We start from the raw sequence: 13,297 nt of genomic DNA on the forward strand, positions 1-13,297 counted from the left end.
GTAGGCAACCATGAAGTGTTTAAACTTGCCTAGCTGAGTAAAACTAGCGCAACAAAACCTAACCGCTTTTCAAATGCGCCGAAAAATAAGAAATAAACGAGTGTGATTTTATGCAAGTTGCAGTAGGTAGAAAATTTATTTTTCGCAGACTTTCATCGCAATCTGATAACGGACAAAAGGTAGAGACCGCGCGCCGGCACACACACACCACACCACACTCTGAAGCAGCAGCCAGAGAGGACCGGTATTGATCTGAATTCGCGAATCCGTCGTGTGTTTTTCGCATTTTTATTTCGGCATCGGCCGTGTGGTGGCTTTCTGCGCCTTCTCTACTTTATTCGCGCACATTGTGCGCCCGTGTAACACCACGACGTATGCATATCGGGCATCCATCGATTCGTACGTGCGCTCGCCCCGGCACTGTATGAATCTTCGCCGCGAACGCGATGCACATTGTTCCATTATTTACATTATTGTTTCGCAGTTGGTTATTTATCGAGCGCGCCACAACCGCCGCGATATATAATAAACAATTGTCGAAAATTTCCCCTTTGTCTTGCGCACCATACGATTCATCATCAATTATTGTTCTAAACACAACCGACAACCTCACATAACCTGCTAATATAATTTATTAAACACAGACAACGCCATGTTCGATAATTTTAAATTAATAAACGCATTGTTGGCTTAATCTCTAATCGCATATTCACGCATATTAATTTAATAATGACTGGTAAAATGCAAATCAAAAAAATTGATACTTAGAATCAATCCATTGTCAAGAGTGCGCGCGCGCGCACGTGGGTTTTGCGCTCGCGAGCGGAAACAATGCCCTTCGATGGTGATCATCAAAGATAATTGTTTCGTTAGGCAACAGCAAATGAGTACCACACACGTTTTTCATTTATTCCAGCCAGCGCTAATTGAGTGTTTGTTGTTTGGTCATGTGTGTGTGTTTTGTTTCGTCGGCGGGCCTTAATAACGCACTGACATAATTGGACGTGTACGTAAAACGGCCTTTTCCTTATTCATCAATTACCGACATGACCAACTTCCACGGCATTAGCACACGAGCGACAATGTTTGCAATTATATTATTAGTGCAGGTCTTAAAACTACAAATAATATTTTATTACCCACATACAATATGAACTAACGCAATGGTTTGGATAATATACATTTAGTTAAAATATTAATTGAATACCTAAACACATTGTATATTGCACACCTAATTATGTCGTGGGCGTGCAACGTAATTAATTAATTGCTAATCCAAACGAGACAATAACGCGCATCATTATTATTTGCCTAATGCGCGTCGACGTCCTTGCTTGCACTTCTTTCTCTGTCGCAATTTTTCCGCCGCTCGTAAATAATTAAACGCACGCTGCGCGTTTGTGCGCTGCGACAGTGGGATTCATAATAATTTACGGTAATTACGCGGACTCGAGTTGAGACTTGGCCGCGCGCACACACCACCACAATGGGACGCGCTGCGTAATTACACACTTTTCCATAAACAACGCCGAACGCCGCTGACAAAGTGCTCATATTTCCAATCTTAATTCGCCGCGTTTCGCATAATTTTATAGAAATTTATGGCAGTCGCCGCGCGATTATTGTTCTGCTGCGACGATTTCGCAATAATTAGCCGCGATTATAAGAGCCATCGACGAGTTGTCGGCATAATTAAATTTTATCTGCGAGCGTGTGTGTCGCCAATCGCCGGTATTATGTTACCGACGTTGCGCAATCATAATAGATTTAATTTAATCGTATGACTTGTTTTGCATTTTAATTTGAGTTATATTTATAAACATAAATTTTATTCAGTAATTTATTGTTAGTCATTTTGCTAACAAGTCAAGAAAATTCATTTTTATACATTCCAAACCTATACCAATGTAAAACAATGAATATAACCTAGAAATATAACATAACCTCAATTTTAAGAACCCAAGAACTAAAAATTATCAAATTTTTATTTACAATTTCTTTAGATATAGCCCGCAGTGTCAAATATTGAAACCTCGACACTTAAAAACTTCTAAAGTCCACAGCACGTGTAACTTTGAAATAATAGCGACATCTGTAGCGCCCCGCAGCTTGTCAAGTTGTAATTAAACGGCACACGCTGTTGAGCTTTCTTGTCGATGCCAAAAAAAGCGTCGCGCGCTTGCTGCGTGACAGATGCGACGCGATCACGTGCATAACCGACCATTAAATGCTTTTTTTTTCAGTTATTGGCCCTCCGTCTAATACGCACTTATGTTTTTTGATGGTGTGTTATAGTAACCCAAGCGGGGTAACATTTTTTGTAGGTATGTGTAATTTTTTGCTTGCGTTTTGTTTTCGTGGAAATAATCCGCACCACGACACATTGTGGCCATTGTTGGCACCGCGGGCAAAAAATCGTTTAATACATTAATTACCCTTTGTTCGTCCATGGTGAAGCAAACGTAAATAAAGAGGGTGAAATGTATAATCAGTTTTTTTCAGAGTTTTTTTTTAGGTTTGTATAATAAGGTAGGATGTGCACGGGGTACCCCAGGGAGGAAGGATAAGTGTGGGTATTGCATAACCACTTCCTGTCAGTTTAAATTTAAAAAATGTTTGAAAAAAGAAAAGTTTAGTAAAAAAATGTTTTTTGGTCATAAAAAGTGTAAAATAATATAGTTTACACTTTTGTTCGTTAGGTGGAGTTGTCTACATGTAGAAAATAGTTAAGTACGAGTCAAAATTGAAGGTTAAATATATAAATTCGTTAATTTACGCTCGAAAATCAATTAAACTATTTCAGAACACGTTTTCAAGTGTTTACACAATGCGCCAGTCTGTAACAGTCTCAAGTTTCAAGTTCACGTACACGGAATAATTTAGATTCGAGTGATTAGCATGTAACGAACATTCGGACATGCACGTCGCAAGCACTTATGCCACACACGCTCCACTCGAATGGACTTTTCAGTGCTCATCAATGCAAAATGCGAAATGCGCCATGCCGATCAACGAAACAATGAATTTTCACATAGCGCACACACAGTACGCTCGAAATTAACAAACTATACACACATCAACACTAAACACTATTTTTTATTACGCGTGTAAAACATACGGTATACGATTATAAAAGATATTGAAGGGTTAATCCAGCGGGTGCACTAATTGTCAATTCATATGCAAATCGCGGCGGCGCGGTGCTCATCCGGAGCTTGGAAGGATTAATTCGCATTCGCATTCATTATCGCACAGCCTTTTAACCCCTTTTAGTCGGTCGCGCCCGGAATTCGAGGGGATGCAACCATCTGCGCGCCTAAACACGAAAAACAATATGCGTTTTTTTCTCATTGGAACATGAACTGTCTTTATGATTTTAAACCGCGATAAAAAGCTAAGCAAAAAAAAACTGAACAAGGGGATGCGAAGTGAATGATTCTATCAACAGCCTGGTTATCAACCGACCAGTAGTTATTACCAACAACGCGGGTGACAAAGGGGATGTTATGGGAAAATTAATAACTGTCACATTATAACACATTACGCTTTTTTATAATTGTAGTTATTTTTAATTGAAAATGTCATAATTTCACTTAGTAAAGCCGTTAATTTTAATTTTAATCGAAGTGCCTGTTAATAAATTAATTAAAAGTGCTTAGTACTTGTCGAAGCCGTAATGACTGACTATTAAAATGAATTGTTTTCGTAAATGACGGAAATGAATAAATAATAGCCCGTAAGTAAGGTTAGCACCGTCACGGATGACATTAAACTGTCAAAATATCTATTTTTAGTATTATGTAAGATGCAACAGTAGATATTCGAAGATGTAATGTTTAATTAAAGTAAGTAATAAAATTTGATGAGGTAATAAGCGTGTAGCAGCGTTTTAAAGTGACGGAAATTAATAAATAATTGCTGTCGATTTAATCGCTTCGTTGTTTTGTTTTGTAATTACATGATGTCGACGTAATTATTCAATCGGTTTGTCAATATTGCATGTATAATTAATTCTGAGTGTTGACATATGGAATTATTGTCTTTCAATAGAAACAATAAAATAAATTAATTTGAAAATTACAGTTTTACGAGTAAAATATTAGATTTTTAAGTTTTTTTTTGTTAAAATTTAAACTTTGGACACATTGTATGTTTGTATATTAACGCATTATAATTAAAAAAGCTTGGTTTGGTCCCAATCGCGTGTTTTTAATATTCGTTAATAAATTCCGTGACTTTACGACGTATTTTGAGCATTCCTGGATGGAATTGAGTGAATTTTATTTCGTATTAATTACCTTGTTGAATTAATTTAGCCACACATGCGAGAACGCACGCCGAGACCCGGAGAATTAAAGCAGAGAATCAGAAGAAGCAGAAGAAACGACACACCAGAGCGAAACTTGGAATGTCGTTCAGTAAATTTACGAAAATAAAAAATAACTTGGTTTCTTTTTTTCTTAAATATATCTACCTATAACTGAATATATTGAAAAAATATTAATTATTGTGTATGTAAATTTTTCGAGGCGTGAAGTTGAACACACACAACATGCTTAATTTGTATTTTTACGTAAATTTTTATTTCTACTTCCAATAAAATGTTAAACGGATGGCAATAATTGTCAAATCCGTTTCTGTGCCTTTTTATTTTTTCATTTTTGGCTTCTATCTAAACGAGTAGTAATCCAATATATTCGTAGGATTAGAACGAGTCGTGTCCGAGTGTACTCGCACTCGTTCTCCTCCGGAACGATGATTGCCAGTCAAAATATTTATAAAATTTATCGTTTCTGCTGTAAAATGCAGAGCGGACGTCTCGGCAGCCCGCACACATCAAGCCAACGACAGAAAAAAAGCAACAAATTTAAAACAAGGTGTTGGAAATGCAATAAAAAACAAAAACGGGCACAAGATGAGAAATTGAAAATGAGAGAATGAAATAAAAGTTGATACGAGTTGTGCGAGGACTGATTCGAGCGCGTGTTCGGTTTGTTTTATTTCGAAATAAATAAATTTATCAATATTTAACGATCGTCGTATAAATAAAATGACGTCGTGCGTGTGAGGGCTAAAAATGTAAAGGAGTGCAATCCTATGTTGAATTTAGTCCAGTGACAAGATGGACATGTAAATATACAATGTGTTTTTAGTAATTTAAAAAAAAAAATTTAATTGTTTTACTTTGATTTATGCTTAAAACTTTAATAAAATTTTAGAAAAAAATAAAAATTTGAACACTTTGTATATGATGGCAGGGTCCCTCGCCTGCTCGCTGTCTCGATAAACTCCACTAAAACAAGGTATTACAACCCAATACAAGCTATAGCAATTAGCCGCGGTGTCAACGAGCGTTTTTAATTAGATTACGCTATCGGCCGTAAGTACTCGGCCGTGGCCGAAACCAGTCCGGCCGCCGACGAGGAATGTATTTAAACGAAATCTTGTATCGATATACATAAATACTAAATCAGGACTTAATGTTAATGTCGGTTGAATTTGTGCCCGAGTCGACTTTAAACACACCAACACACGAGATTTTCACTCGTCTCATCACTCGACATCCACAAATAAACTTACATTTGAATAAAATAAAAAATTACAACGACAAATACAACAAAAAATATCCAGAAAACAGAAAAAAACACAACAAGTAGACTTGTTCAATAGTAAATTATCAAATGAAATAAACTTTTTGAAATCACAGAGGCGTTAAACCTCTCGTTTGGAGGAAAAAATACGACTGTTATTTTATGCGTGGAGTATTGAGCGCATGTGTCGGCATTAAAGAAGTGTCTCTTGGCTGTCGAAGATGAAGCAGAAGAAGAAGAAGCGCGCATATAGCAGATGTGACTCATTGAACTTAACTGATTTTTATTGCCTCATAAATAATGCATTTAATTGCCCGGGCGTGAATTACTTGAAACCGGGATTTGTCGTGATCAAAACTGACTTAAGCTTAAATTACACTTAAGCTTACTTTAGGACATGCCTTCAATTATTTTCATATTTAAATCAAGCAAATCACAAACAATGAAAAAAATTCAATATCAGCTCATAATTCAATGAATTATGTATAAATTCAACCCCTTAAATATCATATCGCTAATTTCAAGAAACCGGAGCAAAAAACACAAATTTTCTATGCAAATGAATGCAAAACAATTCAATCCGTTCTTACCTACTTATTTCCAAAGGGATGACTTGCCAGTCCTAACCATGAACTTTACCCTTTCAGCACCATGCATAATTTTCAGTATTAATCCCTATCCCAATTCGAGATTTGGTGTTTTAGGCCCCTGCTTGTGCCACATAGATTAGTAAGTACGAACAGCGTGGGCGGGTTTTTAAGGCATTTTAAGGTTTATTTATTACCCCGAATTTATACCCGGCCATGGCGTGACTTCCCACTCTTTCGTTTAATGCGTTCGGCGCGCGCGAGAGAGCGACCTGCATTAATCACTCTGTAATTAATAAACATAAAGCGTGATTTTATTATTTCCCAACATGCCAAACACGAAAACCTCCACGAAAGCGCATGTGATATAAAGCCGCGATATATCAAAGCAATTATTCGCGTTATCAACGCGCGCGCGCGCGAATTATTAAAATGAGCACTACCTCCGGCCAAGTAATTATTTTGCGCAAAGTGGCGCAGGCCGGGCCATTAATTAAACAACCATTTTTCTTCCTTTAACCTTTGCCATAAAAATTAATCCATTTTACGAGGTGCATTAAGATTGCCTTTCGTAATTTGATTCCGGATAAGATTTTATGATTTTGATTAAAATGCAATTAAAAACGTAAAGGGATTTCAAAGTACCACTTATTGTGGTATTGATTGTAGAGTATTTAGTGTTATTACAACTCTATCAACAACTCCCTCCTTCTCTTCGGGAAGGCATCCGCGATGTGCTCATCGTGTGTGCACGTGCGTGCCAAGGAGTGGCGGATTATTTCATTACACAGGTGGGCGTTTAAGTCGCGGTCGCGGCCACGAGAGCCCAAGAGATCGGCCATTGTCAGGTGTAAATTCCACAGATGACTTCTGCCCAACGCACAACATATACAAATATTAATAGATAATTAAGTACTAGTAAAATGTATGCAACCAACTATACACAATACTACTTTATGCATAATTTTATGCAACCAACTATACATTAAGAGAATTTTAACCTCCAAAGTAATTATTGCGCGATGATTAATTATTTGTGTTGGTATAATATTATCGTCGCAGTTGGCGTCGCCACGAGATCCAAGAAAATTCCATGAATATTCAGTGCACTTTCAATCAAACAGCGTGAGCTACACGTTGGCGACCGGACACGAAAATCTCGCATTCGACGCATTAAAAAATATTTTTTATTCAAATTAGAGTAGTTAGTTACGAGATTACGAACGCCGGGGAGGCGCGATCCGCGCCGCGACCGAATGACATTAATTAATTACGATATTTATATCAAAACGCGCATCGTTGCGCACATCTCGAAGCTGGCTGGCTACGCGCGTACAAGCAGATTATGATATTTTTCAGGATTTACATGTTTCCTTTGTGCGCACTGTTTTCCTGGGGATTTTTTCCCGTGTCGCGCATATTTTACGCCCGAACAAATATTTTAGTTGCCCGCGCGCGCGTCGAGCGAGAGCTTTCAACAGTGAGCGCGCCGCGGCACGGAAAAAATCGACAAATTGCCTTCGGCTCGCCACTAAACCCTAAAAACACGTGTATACGATTTATTCCCACCGAATGGAATACTTGGAATTAAAACATCACACGCCACACTATGACGTAAAGCAACATAACCTAAGTTATGACCTAAAAGTAGTATCTAAACCAACCGGTAGAGGTCTCAACCTGAGTGCAGCACGTCAATTAAACTTGTGCATAAGACACGCAAAACACAACTTGTTAGTTGCTAGTAAGTAATAGTTTGCTTAACCTCTTCGACCTCCATGTGACCTTCGTGAACCAGTCAGTAGTCGGTTTGACACCTCGAAAATACCTAATTAAAATCGAAAAGTAATTCCGTCGTTGAAATTGCAAAAACGTCGCGTCTAGGATCATAAATTTCCGCTATAAATGGCGCTGCTAATTAATTCGCCAGTGTTAATTAATCACGGTCGACAGATCCGAGTTTGCGCGGTGTGGCACGCCGTGTAATTAATTTGCCGAAGAGATCAGGTGGGTATCGAGTGACCGCGCATCCGCTTATTAATATGCGCGGTACGCGCACACCTAAATGTGTTGGTGAGTGCGTGTATGCGCGGAGGCTGCTTAAAATTTTCAATTTAATTATTAATTAAAATTCACGGTATGCAAACGATGTGCGCGACGCGCGTCACGGAAACAGGCGAGGACGCAAACTCCGAGGCGTCGCGGTGATTTTAATTAGTTTCAGTGTAATTTATTCCACGTGCAAAAGATAAAAAGCGAAAAACAAAAAGTTTTAGTGCCAAGAACTAGCTGCAAGTAAAACTAGCAATTATTATACGTCACATATCAGACATAACCTAAGTTTTAAGCTTTTGATGGAAATTCAATGTTGTACTTCAATTTTACTTAATAAATCTTATGAAATACGTCAAATATGTTAATATTGATACATTTTATCAACATAACCTCAATTCTAAACTGTTTATCAAAATTATTACTACATTAAATTAATTTTTAGCTGTTTTCGACGTCTCAGATCTGACATAACCTTAATTTTAAGTTTTTAGCAAAGAATTCAACGTTTAAACTTAATTTTGTGTATAAAAATCATACATATTTTTAAATAAAAATGAATTCATGGTCTAAAATGTAAATATTGATATAAATATTCAACATAACCTCAATTTTTAACTTTTAACCTAAATTATTACAAAATTTAATTATTTTTTAGCTGTTACAGTCTGTATAATAAAAAATATCTCGGTTCATTTGCACGAAATGGTAAATCTTGTCATTGAAATCCAAGAGGACAATAATTAATTGTTGAGAGTTAATGATGAATGATGACTGGTGGATTCGAAAAGTGCTGCGCCTTCCTCGGTGCGTCGAAGCAATCCGATCCAGCTCTGACATCGTTTAGTGCGTTCGTCGAACGAACTCGCGGGGGTCACGAATTTGTTAATTGCCAGCGATTATAATCTGTACACATTAATTAAAATGAGACAATGCGTTCTCGGAACGCTCTCCGCACGGAATGCATCTGGCCACGGCGCGCACACTCAAACCCACATCATCGCAATCAACCAGAACCACCATACCATACCAAGCCTCAACCACAAGAAGAAGAAGAAGTCAGATTTGAATAGTCTTAGTAGCGTTTAGTCGAAATGAGAAATAGAAGCGAGAAAAGGTGAGATTCGTGCGGGATGATAAATCAAAATTTGAAATAACACTTTTTGGACGCCTCTCACTCACGGGGACCTCCCTCGATCACATATAAAACATCAACATACCAAGTGTTTAAAGCACAAGCAAGAAACGAAATAATAAAATTAAATCTGTTTTTATTTTCCGGTGTTTCCCGCATGTAACATACGCACAGACGCGCTTGTTAATAAGATTATGATTCAGTGCGGCCGGAGCATCGTCATAATCGGCAATAAAAATGCGTTTGTCTGGGCTCCTTTATCGACGATGCTGAGGCAGAACATCTGTACGCGCAGTGTCGCCGGCGCATTATGCTGGCATTAAAGCAGCAGCCTTATTAAACCATGATTATAAAACATTGTAATAAAATTTCACACATTAAAATAAAATTCGTATAAATTATTTGTGTAAACTGGTCGTCATTAAGGTGGTATGTTTATGATACTTAACGTCGGCTCGCCTCATATTTTCGTTAATAAATTATCGCGCAACGCACAAAACGAGCGCCGAAGGAAAATCGAAGCGGAGGAAATTATTTGTCGTAAAACTACATTATGGTGACTACCGAACTATCACAAATATACCTACTATACTCAGTAAAAAATTTTTTACTTAAATTTTGTCCTTGATTTAAATTTAAAGCAATAAATTCTGATTTCTTGATTTTTTTTTTCTTTTGCATTCAAAGGTATTGTTCTATTCCGAACCGAATTCGTGCGTTCGATGCGTGCATCTTTCTCGGCCGATTTAATAAATGGTTTTGTCGCGCGGTAGGCGAGAGAGCGGCGATATAGTCCCCGAGTCCAGCGCGGCAGGCACCCATTGTCCACCTCAGGTGTGCATACGTGTATGAGTGTCGCTGTGCCCCGACGAAGAATTCCTCGAGGTGTGACAGCCAAAGCCACCACCCTACGATATCAACCCGCACACCTTTTGATCATCTCTCTCTCTGTGCGCGTAAAGTTAAAAAGACGAGTTAAAGTTGCAAGTTGCACGTGTGTTGGAGAGCGAGCAGAGCATTCCGGGACTCATAATCAGTTATGCATATTAAGTTAGTTAAGCTCATTATTATACCCGCGGAGTCTTGTTATTTATACACGACAGTATTAAATGCTCGCTTGTGCACCGGGCGGGCCGAGAGGTGGCATTGTGATGGGGCCAGCGTCGCGCGGATTGCGCGCTTCGTACATGTGTTAAGAAGATTAACAGGATTCCGTAATTGCTCATTCCCTCGTTTCCAACACAATTTCGTATTGGTTTTCATATTTTATTGCTCCTACACGACCAGACAAAACTTCCACTGCATTTCAATACTAATTTAACCTCAAAACATCACTAAAACACTTTTAAAATCAATGAAAACAATTTTAGAGGTTATAAAATAACCTAAAAAGCTTAAAATTATTTTAAGTTGAATGAAATTTTTGTTTTTTCAAAGTTTTGAATATTTTGTAATAGTTGTGTATGTTGTGTTGCATATTCTCGTTTCGTTATGTTCGTCAGAGTCATCAGGGCAGGGTTATGTTCGTTTGGCGATGGGCAAAAGCCAACGAGATCGAAGATCATGTTACATAAATTAAAATCATTTCATACGCTGGAAGCCGCTGCTGCGTTTCCATTTTTGCGTTTATTAAGCGCTGCTGCCGTCCGAAACGAATTGGATATTTATTATTTTTTCGCATTTAATTAGACCCACCAGCTTACCCGCAACCAGCACTTAATTTTAATAAAACTCACTGGTAACATAATATTCGTTGTTAAAAATATATGTAAAGTGATACAAGTGCCGCCCTCTACGAAGCATGCCGGAATTCAAACTAACGGAAAGATAATAAAACAAGTGAAACATTGTTGGAATTTGATTCTCTAGTTTGGTTGTTTGCTAGTTTGATTCTTCGGCGTTGTGTGTGAGTATCTTGCACTCTGCACCTCTCGATATATTTATTGATGACGATTAAGTTGTACATGTGCTGAATCTAGTATTCGCCACATGCGTGGCCGGTGCGCCAGGTTCAGACATGGGCTGTTATTCAGGAGCCCACACGTTTTTGTCGCCGCGACTCGATTCGCGATTCCTCGCCGTACTCGTATAATCACCGAGTGCATCGCGCCCGCCGCCGGCCCGCCGGCATAAACAAACCTATCGATATAAAACGTGCATTTACATTTCCTAAACACATCTCGTGCGCGCGAGTCTTTCGTTTTTTCGGAGCGCGACGTTTAAACACGCATCGTGCTCGCATAAATCTGCAATAGATGCAGCGTGTTATCAATCGCAAGCTACACGGCACCAGTCGGTGATGTTCTCGAACGTGTCGACGGGTTTTGTGATAAATAATAAATAAATGCGCGCCATGTCGAACACAATCACAACTAGCGTGGCGAAAGAGACAATCACAATTGGAGAATGAAAAAGATTCACTTACAGTTGATGTTAGACCACGGCGTCAATGGCAGAGAACATCGCTGAGATAGTCTGGGTATGTTGCACAATGATTTCACTAATTTGTCCGTCTGAAAACCGTTGAAAATCAGGGAAAACGTTAAAACAAAGCGCTGACGAAAACGCGGTCGACTTGTGAATATTATTAGGCTATGTTGGACCGGCGCACTGTGTGTGCGCGCTGGCGCTACATGCGCGCGCTCACGCTTTCAACACTTGTATTGTGCGAAGTACGCGAGGAATATTAATTCCTAATCGGGTTTTACCTAATGTCCGAATGCAAATTGCAACGGTTTGTTCGACCATTTGATAGACACGCATGGAATATCAATGTGTAACTAATTTTCATGCTAAACAAAGGCTAATAACTACAGCAAATGAAACGTATGAGAAAATGTGAAGTATACCGGCCTAACCTTGTCAACACTCAATTTTATTACCAGGTAAAACATTAATTATTCAATAACTATGCATGATACAATCATAATTCTTTTGGTTTCAGATTTGGAATTAAGTTATACATTAAATGGTATATAATATTCATTAGATCGTTGAATATGTATGCAGTCAGAGGCCAATTACTAAATTTGGAGAATATTAAATTTAATTGCAGAGTAACATGCGTAGAAATACAATAAATATGTGATATTATAACTTAATATGTGTAATATTATATATAGAATTAGTTACTGAAAGAGGAATTGCTTTTGCTTTATTAGTTTTCGCGTAAATCAAGAATTTCTTCGAAAAAGCACGAGTCAAGCTGTTCTAGGGCCTATGTCAAGGATCACGATCTAAAGAGAACTAAAAACAGTTTACTTTACATGTTTTGCCCAAAAATTCAATGAGTTGCAAGTATATTACTCACATATCTTTATGAGAGTATAGTATTCAAATTTGCAAATAAATAGGTAATATAAAGGAGCTACAATAAATTATAACTTGCTAAGAAACTAAATTCACTTCATAGTGACTACTCTTTTAAAAATTAAGTTTTATTGCCTTGTAACTATGGTTACACTAATTTATGCTGGTCAGTTTTAGTTAAGGAGGGTTCCATTTATGAATAACTATTAAACTATTTAGATAAAGCATAATTTTATTTTGATTTGGACCCTACTTTGACTTATATGAAGAATAACGGTCTAAAATAGACATATATGTGTTTTTTAATACTTTTCTTCTTTATTGGCCTGAAATTTATTTGCAAAATTATATTTTAGGGCATCTAATATCAAATAAGTGCAAAATTTACTAGGAAATCAGATGGAAAATGGTCAATGGTCGTTTTGATACCAAAAAACTTCAATTGGATGAAACACTGCGCTGAAACACGTTGAAATTCAATTGTTTCTGTATGAGACTTGTCTTTGACTCTTCTTGAATCAAGTTGGAATATTTGAATGAATGAACGCTTTTCGTTGATACCGACTTTTACCTCCCACACTTTCGGTGGACTCTCGAGTTCGAGATGCTCTCGAAGTCTCGAG

The 13,297-nt window shown here is 37.8% G+C and overlaps 1 long non-coding RNA gene across 1 annotated transcript in view; it reads right to left on the reverse strand.

Annotated features, from left to right (window-relative positions):
* Positions 1–12,011, reverse strand: part of LOC135793743 (uncharacterized) — a 55,098-nt gene extending 43,087 nt beyond the window's left edge. Inside the window, exon 1 of the long non-coding RNA XR_010548709.1 lies at positions 11,791–12,011. This is a non-coding gene — a long non-coding RNA (uncharacterized lncRNA). The remainder of the gene's footprint in view (positions 1–11,790) is intronic.
* Positions 12,012–13,297: the final 1,286 nt, after the last annotated feature.

Source organism: Atheta coriaria, unplaced genomic scaffold (genome assembly GCF_025399875.1).
Source record: "Atheta coriaria isolate IRGN ID8LTWV9N9 unplaced genomic scaffold, Caltech_Dcor_3.1 hic_scaffold_6_pilon, whole genome shotgun sequence".
Classification (NCBI taxonomy): Eukaryota; Metazoa; Arthropoda; class Insecta; order Coleoptera; family Staphylinidae; genus Dalotia; species Dalotia coriaria.